Below are 17,626 nucleotides of genomic sequence, written 5' to 3'. Positions count from 1 at the left end.
TGTCTCACAGCAAGAAGGTTCTGGGTTCGAGCCCAGCAGCCGATGAGGGCCTTTCTGTGTGGAGTTTGCATGTTCTCCCCGTGTCTGTGTGGGTTTCCTCTGGGTGCTCCGGTTTCCCCCACAGTCCAAAGACATGCAGGTTAGGCTAATTGGTGACTCTAAATTGACCGTAGGTGTGAATGTGAGTGTGAATGGTTGTTTGTCTCTATGTGTCAGCCCTGCGATAACCTGGTGACTCCCCCGCCTCTCGCCCATAGTCAGCTGGGATAGCTCCAGCTTGCCTGTGACCCTGTAGAACAGGATAAGCGGCTACAGATAATGGATGGATGTTTACCACATAATTCCATATATGTTCCAAATGTTATTTCATAGTTTTGATGTCTTCAGTGTAGAAAATAGTCAAAATACAGAGAAACCTACGAATGAGTTGGGGTCTACAGACTTTGATGTCAAGGGGAAGTGCTTATTGGCCCTGGGGGAAACAAAATAATTCAAAATTAACAGAACTAACAGAATAGAATTCAAAATGAATGTGGTGTAGTGGTTAGCACTGTCACCTCACAGCAAGAAGTTTCTGGGTTCGAGCCCAGCAGCCGAAGGGGGCCTTCCTGTGTGGAGTTTGCATGTTCTCCCCGTGTCTGTGTGGGTTTCCTCCAGGTGCTCCGGTTTCCCCCACAGTCAAAAAACATGCAGTTAGGTTAACATGGGCCTGAGGTTGGGCTGAAGTGCCCTTGAGCAAGGCCCCTAACCCCCGACTGCTCCCCAGGCGCTGTAGCATAGCTGCCCCCTGCTCTGGGTATGTGTGTGTGTGTGTGCTCATTGCTCACTTGTGTGTGTGCATGTGTGTGTTCACTGCTTCAGATGGGTTAAATGCAGAGGTTAAACTTCACTGTGTGCTGTGTATGTGTGACAAATAAAGGCTTCTTGGCTTGGCGTCTTCAAAAATTCCACCAATTTCATGATTCATTTTCACCATTTAACCACTTTTGTTACTTATGATAATAAAATATCTGTGAAAGATAACACACTAAAGCCTGGTTTACTGAAGGTTTGTGCGTCAAAGGATAAGAATTGTGTACAATTCTAAGGCGAGTTTATGCATTAACTAAATCATTCACAATCTGAAGAAGATAATAATGATGATGTGTTAAGTTGACCTTATTATTAATTTGTTAGCAAAATAATTTGACAATATAATGACCAAGTTTTGTGCAGAAGGTCTAGTTCTTTCAAATAAAACAAACAGAACTGAAATCCATTGAGAACTGACGGAGGAGATACGATTTAACTGGAAACAAAGAAAGTTGTCAATAAATTGTTTCCAACAGGAAAATCAACAAACAAACGACCAAGTTTTGTTCGTCAAGGGAAGATCAACCCAAAACATCGATCAGAACTAGAATCAGATGAGAAATGAGAGAGGAGATAAAATTCTAGTGAGAGGCCTGGAAAATTCATTAATTTGACCTAATTAGTAACTCATTAGTAAAAATTTGACAAAACAATGATCAAGTTTTGTGTGGAGTGATGAGTTGTTTCAAACAAAACAATGGGAATGGAAATCCGTGGAGAACTGATGGAGGAGATACGATTTAACTAAATCATGGACGACAGACAGACGACAGATGCCATGCCATGGCAACATCTCATCGGCCTTATGGCCAGATGAGCTAATAATGGTAAGACTTTCTAAGAAACCCATATTCATAAATGTCACCATCACCTGCAAAATGGCTTTGCATTTTATTCCATATACAGCTCCCACATCGCTCATGTTGGTTGGTTTAATTCATAAATCAAGAACTAAATATCCTCATGATATCTTACATTTCTTCATCTTCTTCATTTTGTTCTCAGGGAATGCAACAAAATCAAACACACTAATTTCAAAACTGCAAAACCAAGCAGCTACTTAGCCTGGCTAGACTTTCATATGGTGTAACATTCCAAGCACAGATTCCCTCAGCTTCAGCTGATTTCTCTCTGACCCTGATATAGTGCCATATATCACAGACATTCACATGCAGCATTCCCATTTGGTGTTGAACATTGAATAATCTCCATGTAATTATGATAACAGGGTCTCTCTGCAGGAAACTCAGCAGGCAATCAGACTGTCAGTGTTATGAGGAGTAGACCAATACATTCCAGGCTGTTTTTTTCCCCCACACACTAAATGCCCATGACATTATTGCCATTCATGAAATAATAATATTGAGGCTTTGCATTGTTCATAATTGCAGCTTTCGACACAGCATTGTACCTGTGTGTACACCTTCACGCTTTCTTTGAAAGTCCTATGTCACATAATGTGATGTGTCACAAATCAATGGCTTTGGTTCAATTACATCGCAAACGCCAGAACAGAAAACATCATCACAAAACTCATTACTCACAACTGTAATATTGAGGAAAATGTGCTAGCCTACAGTGGTGTAGTGGTTAGCACTGTCACCTCACAACAAGAAGGTCCTGAGTTTGAGCCCAGCAGCCAACGAGGGCCTTTCTGCATGGAGTTTGTATGTTCTCTCCGTGTCTGTGTGGGTTTCCTCCGGGTGCTCCGGTTTCCCCCGCAGTCCAACGACATGCGGGTTAGGCTAATTGGTGGCTCTAAATTGACTGTAGGTGTGAATGTGAGTGTGAATGGTTGTCTGTGTCTATGTGTCAGCCCTGCGATGACCTGGCGACTTGTCCAGGGTGTACCCTGCCTCTTGCCCATAGTAAGCTGGGATAGGCCCCAGCTTGCCTGCGACCTTGTACAGGATAAGTGGCTACAGATAATGGATGGATGGATGGCTGGATGGATGTGCTAGCCTAAAATCATTAGCAAGGAATTTGGCTCATAAACAACTGCAACTCATTCGACTGGTCCAATTTCCAGACATTTCTCTTCTTTTTTTTTAAAGCTTGACTGTTCTAATGTTGGAAATCAGCCACTTCAGAAAATGTCAGAGTATCTAATTCACACATGAGCCTTTCTGATACTTCACCAGAAATTGCACAGATGTCACCCCAGTAGACTGCATTCACCAAGGATTACAACTCTGGCTTGCATTCACACTTTATCCCTTGCAGATTAATACTCATTACAATTTCTTTGTACAAGTATGAATGGAGTTTCACATTGACTTAGTGATATTTCCTCAAGCCAAAAGCTGAGGTAAAGCTGAGGAGGTGATTTGTGCAATGCTAAGTTATGGCCACTCTTGTACACAAAGCCAAAGGCCATGAATCTGGGTCTTATGAGAGAGACTTCTCAGGGGAATTTAGACATTCAGAGCAGCCTGGATTAAGTATTGGGTATCTGGTCCAAATAAATGTGGCAGTATAGACTAGGTTGTTCATTGAAGTATTTCTAAGGGACAGGTCATTGGATGAACAGGAACTCACACTTATCACACTTTCTCATCAGAAGGAGACGTCCTTTCTTTGCTGTTATACTTAGCTATACTTAGCACTGATGACAAGTTTGCATGTTTTGTCCACTTTAGTAATTAAAAACAATGGCGACAGTCCTCAACAGTTTTATTCATTATATCTAATTCGAGACCGTTCATGCAACATTAAATTGTGTCTGAGAGACCATATGGCCAATAGGCTTTATTAGCACTTACACCACAGCGGTTTTGAATTCGTGAGTTTTATTGGCCAGAAGATGTTAATTTTTATTTTACCAGCTGCAAGACAAATTATAGATTTATATTAATTACTTTTAATAGAGACACCGGGTCTTAATCTAAGCTTATTTTTAAAAAATGTTATTGAACAAATAAAAATGTAACATTTATTTTACCAAGCCCACCTCTACAACAAAATGTTTTTAATAAGATGCACAGGTGACTAGATAGAGACTGTGACTAAAGTCACAGTGATTTGCGCTGGCTCTTTCAAGCCGGGACATCTAGTCGCCATACCCTATAGCTCTGGAACGGTAAGAGATAGAGAATGATGTTTAGTTAGGAAAAAAAGCCCATTTTTCATGGATCATTCCGGTTCGGTGATCCAGATCAGCACCAAAAGTCATAGCAATTTAATTCAGCCCAGAGGTATTCTTCCTGTGAAATTTGGTGATGATTGGTTGAAAACTGAGGGAGAAATAGCATCGTAAAAATGTTAGGAGGAGAAGAAGAAGAAGAAGAAGTAGAAAGATCCTGAGTGACAGTAACAATTTGTGCTACTGCTGCTAGCACAAATTAATAAATGCTTTTGCAGCTTTTCTTTTTTTTTTTTATTACCTCACCCGGGATGGAGTCCACCAGGGGGCGAGGTATTGTTTTCGGTGGGGTTTCTTTTTTGTTTCTTTGTTTTTCTTTGTTAGTAACATTACAGGAAAATGGCTGGTCCAATCTTCATGAAACTTTCAGAATAGATCGCCATTGGTCTCAAATAGAACCTCCAACATTTTGAGGGTCATCCGGTCAAGGTCAACGTCAAGGTTACTAAAAAGGTCAAAATTGTTTTTTTCCCACTATATCTTCCTTCATATTCATCATATTTACTTCAAACCAATTCCAAAATGTTCATCCTTTAATTCTGCTTCCATTGATATGCTACATGATGGGGTATCTCTCAGTTTTTTCCCAAACTTTCATTTGTTTGTTTGTTTGTTTGTTTATCTGTCTGTTAACAATCTAGTGTCTAGATGGTTGCACCAATTGACTTCAAATTTTCAAGGTAGGTGGGCAATAGTCTATAGATTACCTGATTAAATTTTGGGGGTAATCAGGTCAAAGTGAAGGTTAAAGGTCACCGGAAAGGTCAACTTTTTGGTCAAAATAACATTTTCCATTATAACTCAAAAATGGTTGCCGAAAGACAGATGTTTACTATTATGAGCATATAGGAACTCCCATATGGCCTTTAATTTGGCACCATGATCTTTGACCTTGAGTGACCCTGAAAGATCAAACTCAAGGTCATGGATTTTCAGAGGGCTGTAACTTGAAAATGGTTGATGGTAGACAGATGTTTACCATTATCAACTTATAGGAAGTGCCATATGGGCTTTCATTATGCACCATGACCTTTGACCTTGAATGACTTTGAAATGTCAAACTCAAGGTCATGGATTTTTATAGGACTATAATCTGACAGCTGATGATTGAGAAATATTACCATTATCAACATGTAGGTATAAAATAAGTGCTGCCGGGTGAGGTTTGTTTTGCCTGGCAACACTTGTTTTGAGTTTTGCCACTTCATATGTAAAGTTTGTGCTTTTCATGACATATGATTAGACTTACTGGGATCACGAAACTTTTCATCTCCTCTGCAAACACAATCAGGCTTGCGAGCCACATGGTACTGCAGTACACAACGTGGATATTTTCAATCTACAGCCAAAAACCTTTCCACATTTTGAAAATACCTGCATCACTGTACTGCTTACACTGTACATAATTTCCAAGCCTGATTGTGTTTACAGAGAAAAGAAGTTGTTTTACGAGCCTAATGAGTCTAATCATATATCATAAAGAGCACAAATTTTACGATTGAAGTGGGTTGTGCTCATTATGTTTAAAAAAAAAAGAGGTCAAATTATTTATTACATATTGAGCTTGTTTAAATAGTGTAGTGGTAGAGGTGGACTTGGTCAAATCACCTTGACGCAGAATGTGGCATACAGAGGATCTGACTGAACGTTTGATGTGACACTATACAGCATATGCTTGTGACAGAATGTTGATATTCAACAAAGAGTGGGTTGTAAATAGAGTGTGTTGACATACGGTATTGCTGAGGAATAAAACACTTCCTGGATACGCTGTTACAGAAATATAATCAACTTCAGGGTGCTACTGCCTTCACAAGGGTCTATAACAGCACGCTCGATTATGCTTTATTCCTTACATATAGCATGGTCTGGGAAAACTGCACTCTTCCTGAAGACGCATAATAACTAAAGTAAATATAGCTGCAAGCAGCAATGTGGGGTCCAAGCAGATATGAGCCTACTCGTCAGGCTAGCAGAATGCATTTGGGCCAGACAGATGGTCACGAGCACCCACAAGAAGTTTCATGTTGATATACCATCGTTTGACTGAGATACAAGGTAATTTGCTGTTCGGCGGCTTCACCATCAAATCTGATTGAATGTGATGGCTGAAATTACTTCAAGTGTACTAGGTGTGTGTGTGTGTGTGTGTGTGTGTGTGTATATGCTAAAAGACTGCTGAGATATGAGCTCAATGGCATATGAGCCAAAACACATTTTGTATAGTTATAGCACCCCCTAATGGCCAATGTGCACCAAATTTGGTATGGGCCCTTTTGGAGGGGTGGGGCATAATCCCACCAAGTTTGGTTAAGAAACGTCAAAGGGCTGCCGAGATATGAGCTCACTTCCTGTTTGGCATCTTCACAGCTGTGTTTCATTGGCTGCTGCGGCCAAACAGTTTTAAAATTTCAAAACAAATCAAATCAAATCACTCAGCATACACTGAGTGCACACTGAGCATAAACACTGTCAAAAATTGTCAAAACACTGAGCATAACTTTTGTGCGGCTTGGTCCAATGATGCTATGTACCAAGTCTGGGAAAAATTGGTCAAAAATTGAGGGAGGAGTAGCAATTTAATTGATTTTAACAAAATTCAAAATGGCGGAAAATCTACCAAGTGGAATATGACGACATATGGCGCGTTGGATTTGTTTTGACTGAAGGATTCCAGCGATACTAAGATTTTGACGATCAGACGTACGGTACAAAAGTAAGAACCAGAAATGTACTTCCAACTTTGACCTGTTGGTGGCGCTAGAGAGTTTGAGGTGGTGAGTTGAAATTTGCTGACAAGAACCTTGAGTCAGCCTAGAATCAGTGTGCCAAATTTCACAACTTCTTGTCAGACGGTTCTATGGGATGCCATAGAATTTCATTGATTTTAACAAAATTCAAAATGGCGGAAAATCCTCAAGGCAGAATATGACGTCATAGGGTGCGATGGATTCGTCTTGACCCAAGGATTCCAGAGATAGTGGAATTTTGTTTCTATCCAAAACGCATCATGAGATATGAGTCAAAAGTAATTTTTCCTAGTTATAGCGCCCCCTAGCGGCCAATTTGTTCCAAAATTTTTTGTGGGCCTTTTTGGAGGGGTGGAGCATAATGCCACCAAGTTTCGTTAAGATACGCCAAAGGGCGGCCGAGATATGAGCACACTTCCTGTTTTGCGTCTGTGCAGCCAAATTTGATTGGCTGCCACGGCCAAACACTTGTGAAATTCAAAACACTGAGCATAATTTTTGTGCGGCTTGGTACAGTTATGCTATGTACCAAGTTTGGGATAAATTGGTCAAACATTGAGGGAGGAGTAACATTTTAATTGATTCTCACAAAATTCAAAATGGCGGGAAAACTATCCGGGCGCAAAATGACGTCGTAGGGTGCGTTGGATTCGTCTTGGCCCAAGGATTCCAGGGATACCAAGTTTTTGAAAATCCAACCAACGGTTCAAAAGTTACAAGCAGAAATGTACCTGCGACTTTGACCTGTTGGTGGCGCTAGAGGCTTTGAGGTAGAGCCCTGAAATTTGCTGAGAGGAATGTTGAGACTGTCTAGAATCAGTGTGCAAAATTTCACAACTTTTTACCGGACGGTTCTATGGGCTGCCATAGACTTGCAGAGGCGGAAGAACGTTGAATAATAAGAAACAGTAGAAACCCTATGGGTGCCTGCGCAGCTTCGCTGCTTGGCCCCCAATTATTCCCGAAAGAGCATGCTTTGAGCAGCATGCGTTCATTTTGAAACAGCAGGGCCTCGGTTTAATTGGTGCACTGATTTTAATAGAAACTTATCACAATTATTACTAAGGTCTCATTTTTACCTCTTTGAGTCTTCAGTTGTGCTTACAAATAATTATTTTGCTTTCCGAAGAGTCAGCAATGCTAGGGAACTGTATTTCCTGGAACAAAACTGAATTACAACTTATTCTTCACTTCTAGGACTCAGTTACCCATGTCTTCTAGAACAGTTAGCCATGTCTTCCACTGATCCCTCTTCCTCCCTGTATTTCAGCCCCAATACCATTGCAGCATATGTGGTCCCAGGCTAACAACCTTCTTTGAACAGTTCTGCTTGGATAACACTGTTACTGAAAAGTCAGCAAACAGAGGTTAATCAAGAAGAGGACAGACAGTGTTGTGAAGAGCTTCAGAGAGCCCAGGGGGAGGAATGGATCCTTTGTCCTTAGATCTTCGTGGTCTGCTGCTTATGTGGATCCTTATTGGCATACACAGTCAGGAAGTGGCTGGAGTGCTTTTCTAAAAAAAAAACTAAACATATACAGTACTGTGCAAAAGTCTTAGGCACATCTAAAGAAAGGTTGTGGACCAAAAATGGCTTAAAAAATAATATAATGAAATGTTTCGACATTAAAAAAAAATACTATAAACAGCAGTAAGTCATAATAAATGAAACAAAGTCAAAATTTCGTGAGATGACCCTTTGCTTTAAAAAAAAATAGTCTCAGGTACAATGAGTGCAGTTTTATAAGGAAATGTAATGAGCTGTAGGTTTTACTGAGCATCTTACAGAACCAGCCACAGTTCTTCTGGACACTTTGACTGTCACACTCGCTTCTTCATTTTGCACCAAAACCCAGCAGCCTTCATTATGTTTTCTTTTTTAATCTGAAAAATGCTCTCTTATATAATATGCTGCTCAGAAACTTTTTTTTTCTGTAACATTTAATTTTGTGCTGGAAAACAAACATTTGGACTCTAAAATGTTTCTGTACTGACATGATAATGTAGACGTCATAAAATAGAAATGTATAACAAAGTTTGTATGAACTAGATAGAACTTGACGCCAATGGCGTCGATGGGGATGCCTCCACCCGGTAGACTATACGCCTTATTAAGTTGTGATTTGGGGATGGACATTTGACCTCACAGTAATCTTGACCTGGTGAAATTACTTGTATCAGCCTTGGAGATATTGTGTTCACAAGGTTTTTGGACAGACATTTGACCTCACAGTGACCTTGACCTTAGACCTTTTGATCTCAAACTCTAATCCGTTTATCTTTGTCCCCAAATGCACAAATGGTGAAAGTTTGGTGAAATTCCTTTCATTTGCCTTTGAGATATTGTGTTCACAAGGTTTTCGGGCAGACATTTGACCTCACAGTGACCTTGACCTTAGACCTTTTGATCTCAAAATCTAATCAGTTCATGTTTGTCCCAAAGCGCACAAATGGTGAAAGTTTGGTGAAATTCCTTTCATTAGCCTTTGAGATATCGCGTTCACAAGGTTGCGGGACGGACGCACGCAAGGACGCACGCATGCACGCACACACGGACGCACGCACGGACAGACGGACAACCCGAAAACATAATGCCTCCTGCACCTTACGGTGGCGGAGGCATAAAAATAACAAAACGTGAGTACAAACTAGATAGAACTCGACGCCAACGGCGTCGATGGGGAGGCCTCCGCCTGTTAGACTACATGCCTTATTAAGTTGTGATTTGGGGATGGACATTTGACCTCACAGTAATCTTGACCTGATGAAATTACTTGTATTAGCCTTGGAGATACTGTGTTCACAAGGTTTTCGGGCAGACATTTGACCTCACAGTGACCTTGACCTTAGACCTTTTGATCTCAAAATCTAATCAGTTCATGTTTGTCCCAAAGCGCACAAATGGAGAAAGTTTGGTGAAATTCCTTTCATTAGCCTTTGAGATATCGCGTTCACAAGGTTTCGGGACGGACGGACGCACGGATGGACGCACGGACAGAAGGACAACCCGAAAACATAATGCCTCCTGCACCTTACGGTGGCGGAGGCATAAAAACAAAAAAATAATAGGGTGCCGAAGACTTTTGCACAGTACTGAAATTCTAAGACAAGTGATATAAGTAGCCCTTTTTTCGACAAACAACATAAGACGTCCGGACTAATGTGTGGTTTTGGCAGCATTTTAAATTTTTACACTACAACTGGTTACTGTCAAACCACACTAATTAGGTTCAATCAAGGACACTGTACTATAATGTATACATTATCAAAAATAAATCATTTTAGCGATTTATCAGTATCCAGAAATTTATCAGTAATGTAGATCTGTTTACATTCGTCTATCCGTTATCAATAATGTCTGAATGGTGTCACTTCAAACGTTCCCGGAGATCCATGCTCTAATGGGCTTTTCCTGTCACATCTCATCCCCCTGCTACTTGGGCATAAAAATGCTCTTTCAGGAAAAAAGTTGATGCACAACCTACCAGACAGTTGTTCTGCCCAGATCCACTGGCAGTCAAGCCAGAAAGCTCATCTCTAACCATAATAGGAAAGTGTAATGAGATTGCTACTTTTTGTTAATGACAGACCAGCTGTGCCTGCATGCAAAGTGAGAATACACACTGACCAGTGCTGTCATCGTGCCACCATTAAACTTGACTAACCTGAAAAAAATGTAAATTGAGTATTTTGATAATGCCTTCAAAAGCTACCTGTTCTATAACTCTAATCCTTTTTATACAACTTTCTGATCATAAGCCCTGACTCTGGCAAAGCCAATAGTCCAAGGTCGGAAGCACAAATGGCTCCCATTAACTTGCTTGCTCATAAACCTGTACAACGACATCCATCACTTCACCGTCCTTGTGAGATAATTCCGAGTCGACAGCATATGGCAGCAGGCAGAAATCATTTACTTTACAGTCCCCACTCAAGAGGCTGGTCTTTACTTCAAATTTAAAACAGGCCTTTTTACAATGCCCGGTTCTACTATTAAAAGACAAAGAGAAAAGCTAATCTACAGCTAGCTTCTAAAGTGCTGATTGAGGAAAATGACTTTTTAGCTCACTGACATGGGTCGTTTCACCTCCATTGACTTGACCAGAATTACACAGGACCATTTCTAATTACACCCTTTTACAGTTGAACAAGTTTGACTATAACAGTGGAAAATCGGATTCAGGATTATGTGTAGCAAATATGGCATCCTTTTATTCTGAAGGACTGTGCTGGAGAACAGCTCTGAAATATTTCATTCAAATGACTGCATCGTCCCAAATTATGCATTGGTTTTAAATATGCGGATTGTCTTATTATTGCTTGCCTACTGATTGGAAATATGTAGTGGAAGCCAAAATCATACCTGAATCAATAATAATAATAATAATAATACATTAGGGTATGTTATACAAAGATGTTTAGACTGTTTAGGACTTCAGGACATTGTGTGCCATTTCATAGAAGGTTTTATACAGTGTCTTGCAAAAGTATTAATCCCCCTTGGTGTTTGTCCTGTTTTGTTACATTACAAGCTGGAATTAAAATGGATGTTTGGGGGATTAGCACCATTTGATTGACTCAATATGTCTACCACTTTAAAGGGGCAAATAGTTTTTGTTTTTTTAAACTGTATGTGATGGATGGATGGATGGATGGATGGATGGATGGATGGATGGATGCAAGTGTTTTACTGGGAAATATGTCACTCATATTTTTCATACAAACTCCATCCAGGACATTGAGTAACATATTTCCCAATGAAAATATGAATGAACTGATGAATTGTTTTGATAAATTTGGGTACTTTTTGTTTGTGAATGTGCCTTTGTAATTAAAAAGAACATCACACGTTGGCTTGAAGATACGAAGTTTATCTTCTCGTGGTGAAAAACTCGTATTTGTCATATGAAATACATCACAGATCTGAGTGACATATTTCCCGAATTTTCACTCCAGTGACGTCACTCCCACTGTTTTCCCACTGACTAGATGTGCATTGTCAAAATGGCGAACCGGTTCAACATTAAAATTCTTCTGATTAACTTGACTTTCTTTTTGTTTCTGTAGATGTGTCCATATAATATAAAGAACATTAGACGGTGGCATGAGGACATGAAGTTTATCTTCTCATATTGAAAAAATTTCACACGTTTACTTCACTCACTCATGATATATACATTCACCATTTGAAGATACACTTCGTATCTTTGCGCCAACATGTAATTTTATATATTTGTCACACGTACACTCAAGCACAGACTTAGGCACCCAGGGAAATTTAACCTATGCATTTAACCCATCTGAAGCAGTGAACATGCAAACTCCACACAGAGAGGCCCCTGTCGGCCACTGGGCTTGAACCCAGAATCTATCTATCTATCTATCTATCTATCTATCTATCTATCTATCTATCTATCTATCTATCTATCTATCTATATAAACAACTCTATCCACTGGCTCCTTGTTTCCTCATATTTTCCTTGCTAATAATACTGCATGAGATATCAATTAATGTCTGTTCATAGCATCTTCAGGGGAAAAAATTAAAATAAAAAATAAACACAGGTGACATGTAGAAGCATTTCTGTGACTGAATACAGTATGCACCAGCTGGTTAATACAGTGGTATGCAAAAGTTTGGGCACCCCTGGTCAAAATTGCTGTTACTGTGAACAGTTAAGCATGTTGAAGATGAAATGATCTCCAAAAGGCATAAAGTTAAAGATGACTCATTCCCTTTATATTTTAAGCAAAAAAAATTTTTATTTTCATCTTTTACATTTTCAAAATGACAAAAAAGGAAAAGGGCCCAAAGCAAAAGTTTGGGTACCCTGCATGGTTAGTACCTAGTAACACCCCCTTTGGCAAGTATCACAGCTTGTAAACACTTTTTGTAGCCAGCTAATAATCTTTCAGTTCTTACCTGGGGGATTTTCACACATTCGTCCTTCCAAAAGGCTTTCAGTTCTACAAGTTTCTTGGGCTGTCTTGCATGCACTGCTCTTTTGAGATCTATCTACAGATTTTCAAATGATGTTTAGGTCAGGGGACTGTGAGGGCCAGGGCAAAACCTTCAGCTTGTGCCTCTTGAGGTATTCCATTGTAGATTTTGAGGTGTGTTTTGGATCATCGTCTTATTGTAGGACCCATCCTCTTTTTAACTTCAACTTTTTTACAGATGGTGTGATGTTTGCTTCCAGAATTTGCTGGTATTTATTCGACTCCATGCTTCCCTCAACCAATGAAATGTGCCCTGCGCCACTGGCTGCAACACAACCCCAAAGCATGATCGATCCACACCCATGCTTCAGAGTTGGAGAGGTGTTCTTTTCCTGGAATTTGGCAGTTTTTTTCTCCAAACATACCTTTGCACATTGTGGCCAAAAAGTTCTATTTTGATTTCATCAATCCACAGGACTTGTTTCCAAAATGCATCAGGCTTGCTTAGATGTTCATTTGCAAACTTCAGACGCTGAATTTTGTGGCTAGGATGCAGGAAAGGTTTTCTTCTGATAACTCTCCCATGAAGGTCATATTTGTTCAGGTGTCGCTGCATAGTAGAACAGTGCACCACCACTCCAGGGTCTGCTAAATATTTCTGAAGGTCTTTTGCAGTCAAACAGAGGTTTTTATTTGCCATTCTAGCAATCCAACGAGTAGTTCTTTCAGAAAGTTTTCTTCATCTTCCAGACCTCACCTTGATCTCCACTGTTTCTGTTAACTGCCATTTCTTAATAACATTACAATCTGAGGAAACAGCTACCTGAAAACACTTTGCTACGTTCTTGTAGCCTTCTCCTGCTTTGTGAGCATCAATTATTTTATTATTCAGAATACAAGGGAGTTGCTTAGAGGAGCCCATGGCTGTTGATTTTAGGGACAAGTTTGAGGAGTCAGAGAATTTATGCAGTTTTGAAATCTGCATCATCTGACCTTTCCTAATGAAGAATTTGAACAAGCCACAGCTCAATAAGCTAATTAAGGTCTGGAAGCTTGCTAAAAGTTACCTGAGAACTTAAATGTATTGGAGTGCCCAAACTTTCGCATAGTATTCCTTTTCTTTTTTCACTCTCCAACTGTACAAAACAAAAATAACACACAAATCTTGCAGAAAACGCTGAAAAGAAATGTGTCGTCTTTACCTTTATGCCTTTCGGTGATCAGTTCATCTTCTGCTCACTTAACTATTCACAGTAACAGACATTTTCAGTAAGGGTGCCCAAACTTTTGCATGCCACTGTAAATCCTTTTTCCTATGCCATGTGATATTCTATTATGCTATGTCGATATACTGAGTGGTGGGGTACACCCTGGGAAAATTTCTAATCTATCACAGAGGCAAAGAACTATTCACGCCCACAGGCAGTTGAGCTGTCTTTGGACTGTGGGAGGAAACCAACGCACCCAGAGGAAACCCACGTATGCCAAGGAGAACATGCAAACTCCACACAGAAAGGCCCCAGTCGGCTGTGAGGTGCAAACCCAGACCCTTCTTGTTGTGAGGCAACGGTGCTCACCAATGCACCACGATACCACTCATATATAAAACCCACAATTCATATCATGTGAAACTATGATACATAAATAAGGCTGAAGCTTAAACACTGGAATATGATAGTGACATTTGCTGAATCACTCTTCAGCAGTAGGAAGTGGTAGACACTTACTTGGTTGCGAACATTTGCTATTAATTAGATTAAGGTACAGAAGTCCTCATCCACCCACATAGAGTATACTGTTGAAACTCTCAGCAGGCCTAACCCTGGCCTTTGATATTCTACACATGCTCATTAAAGTCTGTTCTCTCAGTTGCAAGGGAAATAAGAAGAAGAACTGAATTATTGAAGATTTAATACTTCAGCCAAATGAGACGTGTCAGAGAACATAGTACCAGTGATACTTACACTGTCTGAAACAGGGCATGTACCTGCATTTTAAAGGAGTCGGATAACTATTTTTGATTTTTCGTGGGGAAAAAACACAACTGACAAACATGCACAATGACTATATTTTGAGATTTAGTTCAGAGCCAGAGAGCTGAAAGAACGAGTCATTCCATCACAGTGACAGTTATTACATTTTATACCATAGTGCTGTTGAACTGTCAATTGTGTTTGGTCAGACAGCTCTGACAGTAGTGCTGGCTGTAATTCAAATGGCAGGTTTAGATTAATATGCTTGCTGTAATGCATTATTGTTTCCACAGTCACAGCTTATTCACAGAGACTTGTACAGTAGATGCGCCACATTATCTAAAGCTAATAATAAACGGATTAAAAAAGTGTTTCTATTTCACAATGAAAAATGAGGGGTTTTCAGTAAGGAGACATTTATTTAACATTTATGGAAGAAGCTTTCAGTGTCAGAGCTTTGTAACATTCAGTAAGTATTATGCCACAGGAAAGTTTTATGGACAGAGGGGTTTGGGGTTTCTCTGTAACATGACAAGCTGCATTTTTTATCATCTTAACTTCAAGAGAGAAATAAAAAAAAGAAGCTGGTGAGGGAACAACTGTTTTTATTCTATCCACATTCACTGGATATGAGAAATCGCGTGCTTTGATTGGCTACTCTACTACTAGGATATCAGCTCATATACCGTGAGTAGAGAAAAACAAAATCAAAAGCGTGTTGCTGAACCAACCGAGGATGAAATAAAAACTCTACTCAAAAACAAAACCCCAAAAAGTACAAAAAAAATCAACAAAATATGGAATAAAAGTATATGATGGTAAGAAGATCTCTCATCTCATTATCTCTAGCCGCTTTATCCTTCTACAGGGTCGCAGGCAAGCTGGAGCCTATCCCAGCTGACTATGGGCGAAAGGCGGGGTACACCCTGGACAAGTCGCCAGGTCATCACAGGGCTGACACATAGACACAGACAACCATTCACACTCACATTCACACCTACGGTCAATTTAGAGCCACCAATTAACCTAACCTGCATGTCTTTGGACTGTGGGGGAAACCGGAGCACCCGGAGGAAACCCACACGGACACGGGGAGAACATGCAAACTCCGCACAGAAAGACCCTCGCCGGCCACGGGGCTCGAACCCGGACCTTCTTGCTGTGAGCGACAGTGTTAGCGACAGTGCTAACCACTACACCACTGTGTCGCCAATAATAATAATAATTATTATTATTATTATTATTATTATTATTACAGCATTTTTTACAAATTGCCAGAGGTGGACAAAGTACCCAACTTCATTACTTAAGTCAAAGTACAGATCCCACTGGTCAAATGTTACTCCAATACAAATGAAAGTTGTACAGTTAAATTTTTACTTAAGTTAAAAGTACTGAAGTACTTGCTTTTAAAAATATTTAAGTATTAAAAGTACATTTTCTGTCAATGCATTGTTGTATTATTGCCACAATGCTTACAGTACTGAATGCCTCTGAAGCAACCGACTGGATTTACAAAATGAACGCATGCTGTGGAATCATGGTGGTTTAACATTAAGCTAGCTAGTCAATGGAACTCCACCTGACAAGCTAGCAAACTCTTTTCAAACTCGAAATCATATTGAGTTGCTAACATTACTAGAAAAGAAAGATTTCTACCTTCTGTTTATTTGGCAAGATTATGCTAAATCATATTTCTGAAAGGATTTCAGATAAGTTAATGTTACTCAGGGCGGCACGGTGGTGTAGTGGTTAGCACTGCCGCTTCACAGCAAGAAGGTCCGGGTTCGAGCCCCGTGGCCGGCAAGGGCCTTTCTGTGCGGAGTTTGCATGTTCTCCCCGTGTCCGCGTGGGTTTCCTCCGGGTGCTCCGGTTTCCCCCACGGTCCAAAGACATGCAGGTTAGGTTAACTGGTGACTCTAAATTGACCGTAGGTGTGAATGTGAGTGTGAATGGTTGTCTGTGTCTATGTGTCAGCCCTGTGATGACCTGGCGACTTGTCCAGGGTGTACCCCGCCTTTCGCCCATAGTCAGCTGGGATAGGCTCCAGCTTGCCTGCGACCCTGTAGAAGGATAAAGCGGCTAGAGATAATGAGATGAGATGAGATGTTAGCGCAACTCCGTGTTTACATGCTAACTAACAGTGTCCAGGTTAATTAGCTATGTGTTAATGTTAGCCGTGGACAAGGCTGTGACAACTTGGCGGGCAAATCCATAGAAAGTCATTTGACTCACCGGACTGCATAGCTATTGCAACGTTATCGCTAGCTCTAAAAGCACAGACAACTTCGTTGCAAGCTTTCTCTTGGAATAAAACGTTTATATACCTCAATATGCTTCCACAGGTTGGACGTCGAGTTTTTGTAGGCTGTGATATGGTTCATTTTAGACAAACAAAGCAAACATTTAAAACGAAATGAATCTTTAATCCGTACAGAAAACTGAAACATGGGTTCTCAGTATGGCCATGAGTGTGTGTGCATTCCCCAGAAGAACTGCCTCCTTCCATTCTGCCATCAACTGATCTTGTTTAAATAATGCTGCGGAGAAATCATTGAACTTGATTTTATACAGTCTATGGACATGATGTGATCATAGTGATTTACTGATCAGCTGTCTGAGTGTCACCTGCAAAAAAACCAATCACGTTTTAGAAAGGAAAAGAAAAAAACCATTCACTTTCAAAGCTGCTTCACAGTAATGAGTAACGAGGACCTTGATAGAAATGTAGTGGAGTAAAAAATACGATATTTGTCTTTCAAATGTAGTGAAGTTAAAGTCATAAGTTGCCAAAAAAATAATACTCAAGTAAAGTACAGATACTCAAAAAGTGTACTTAAGTACAGTACTCAAGTAAATGTACTTTGTTACTGCCCACATCTGCAAATTGTTACTGTCATTTCACCGGTTGGTTTACATTCTAAGCGGAAATGATTTTATCGGGCGTTTTGTGTAAAGTTTTTATTTAT

General features: G+C 40.1%; 1 protein-coding gene across 1 annotated transcript in view; it reads right to left on the bottom strand.

Moving 5' to 3' along the window:
* The window catches only part of tmem8b (transmembrane protein 8B), a 271,726-nt gene that overhangs the window by 60,426 nt on the left and 193,674 nt on the right, over nt 1–17,626 (bottom strand). The window lies entirely within an intron of this gene.

The sequence above is a fragment of the Neoarius graeffei genome, chromosome 24, assembly GCF_027579695.1.
Source record: "Neoarius graeffei isolate fNeoGra1 chromosome 24, fNeoGra1.pri, whole genome shotgun sequence".
Taxonomy (NCBI): domain Eukaryota; kingdom Metazoa; phylum Chordata; class Actinopteri; order Siluriformes; family Ariidae; genus Neoarius; species Neoarius graeffei.
The sequence above is the reverse complement of the archived record's forward strand: the minus strand, read 5'-3'. Positions and strand labels throughout refer to the sequence as shown.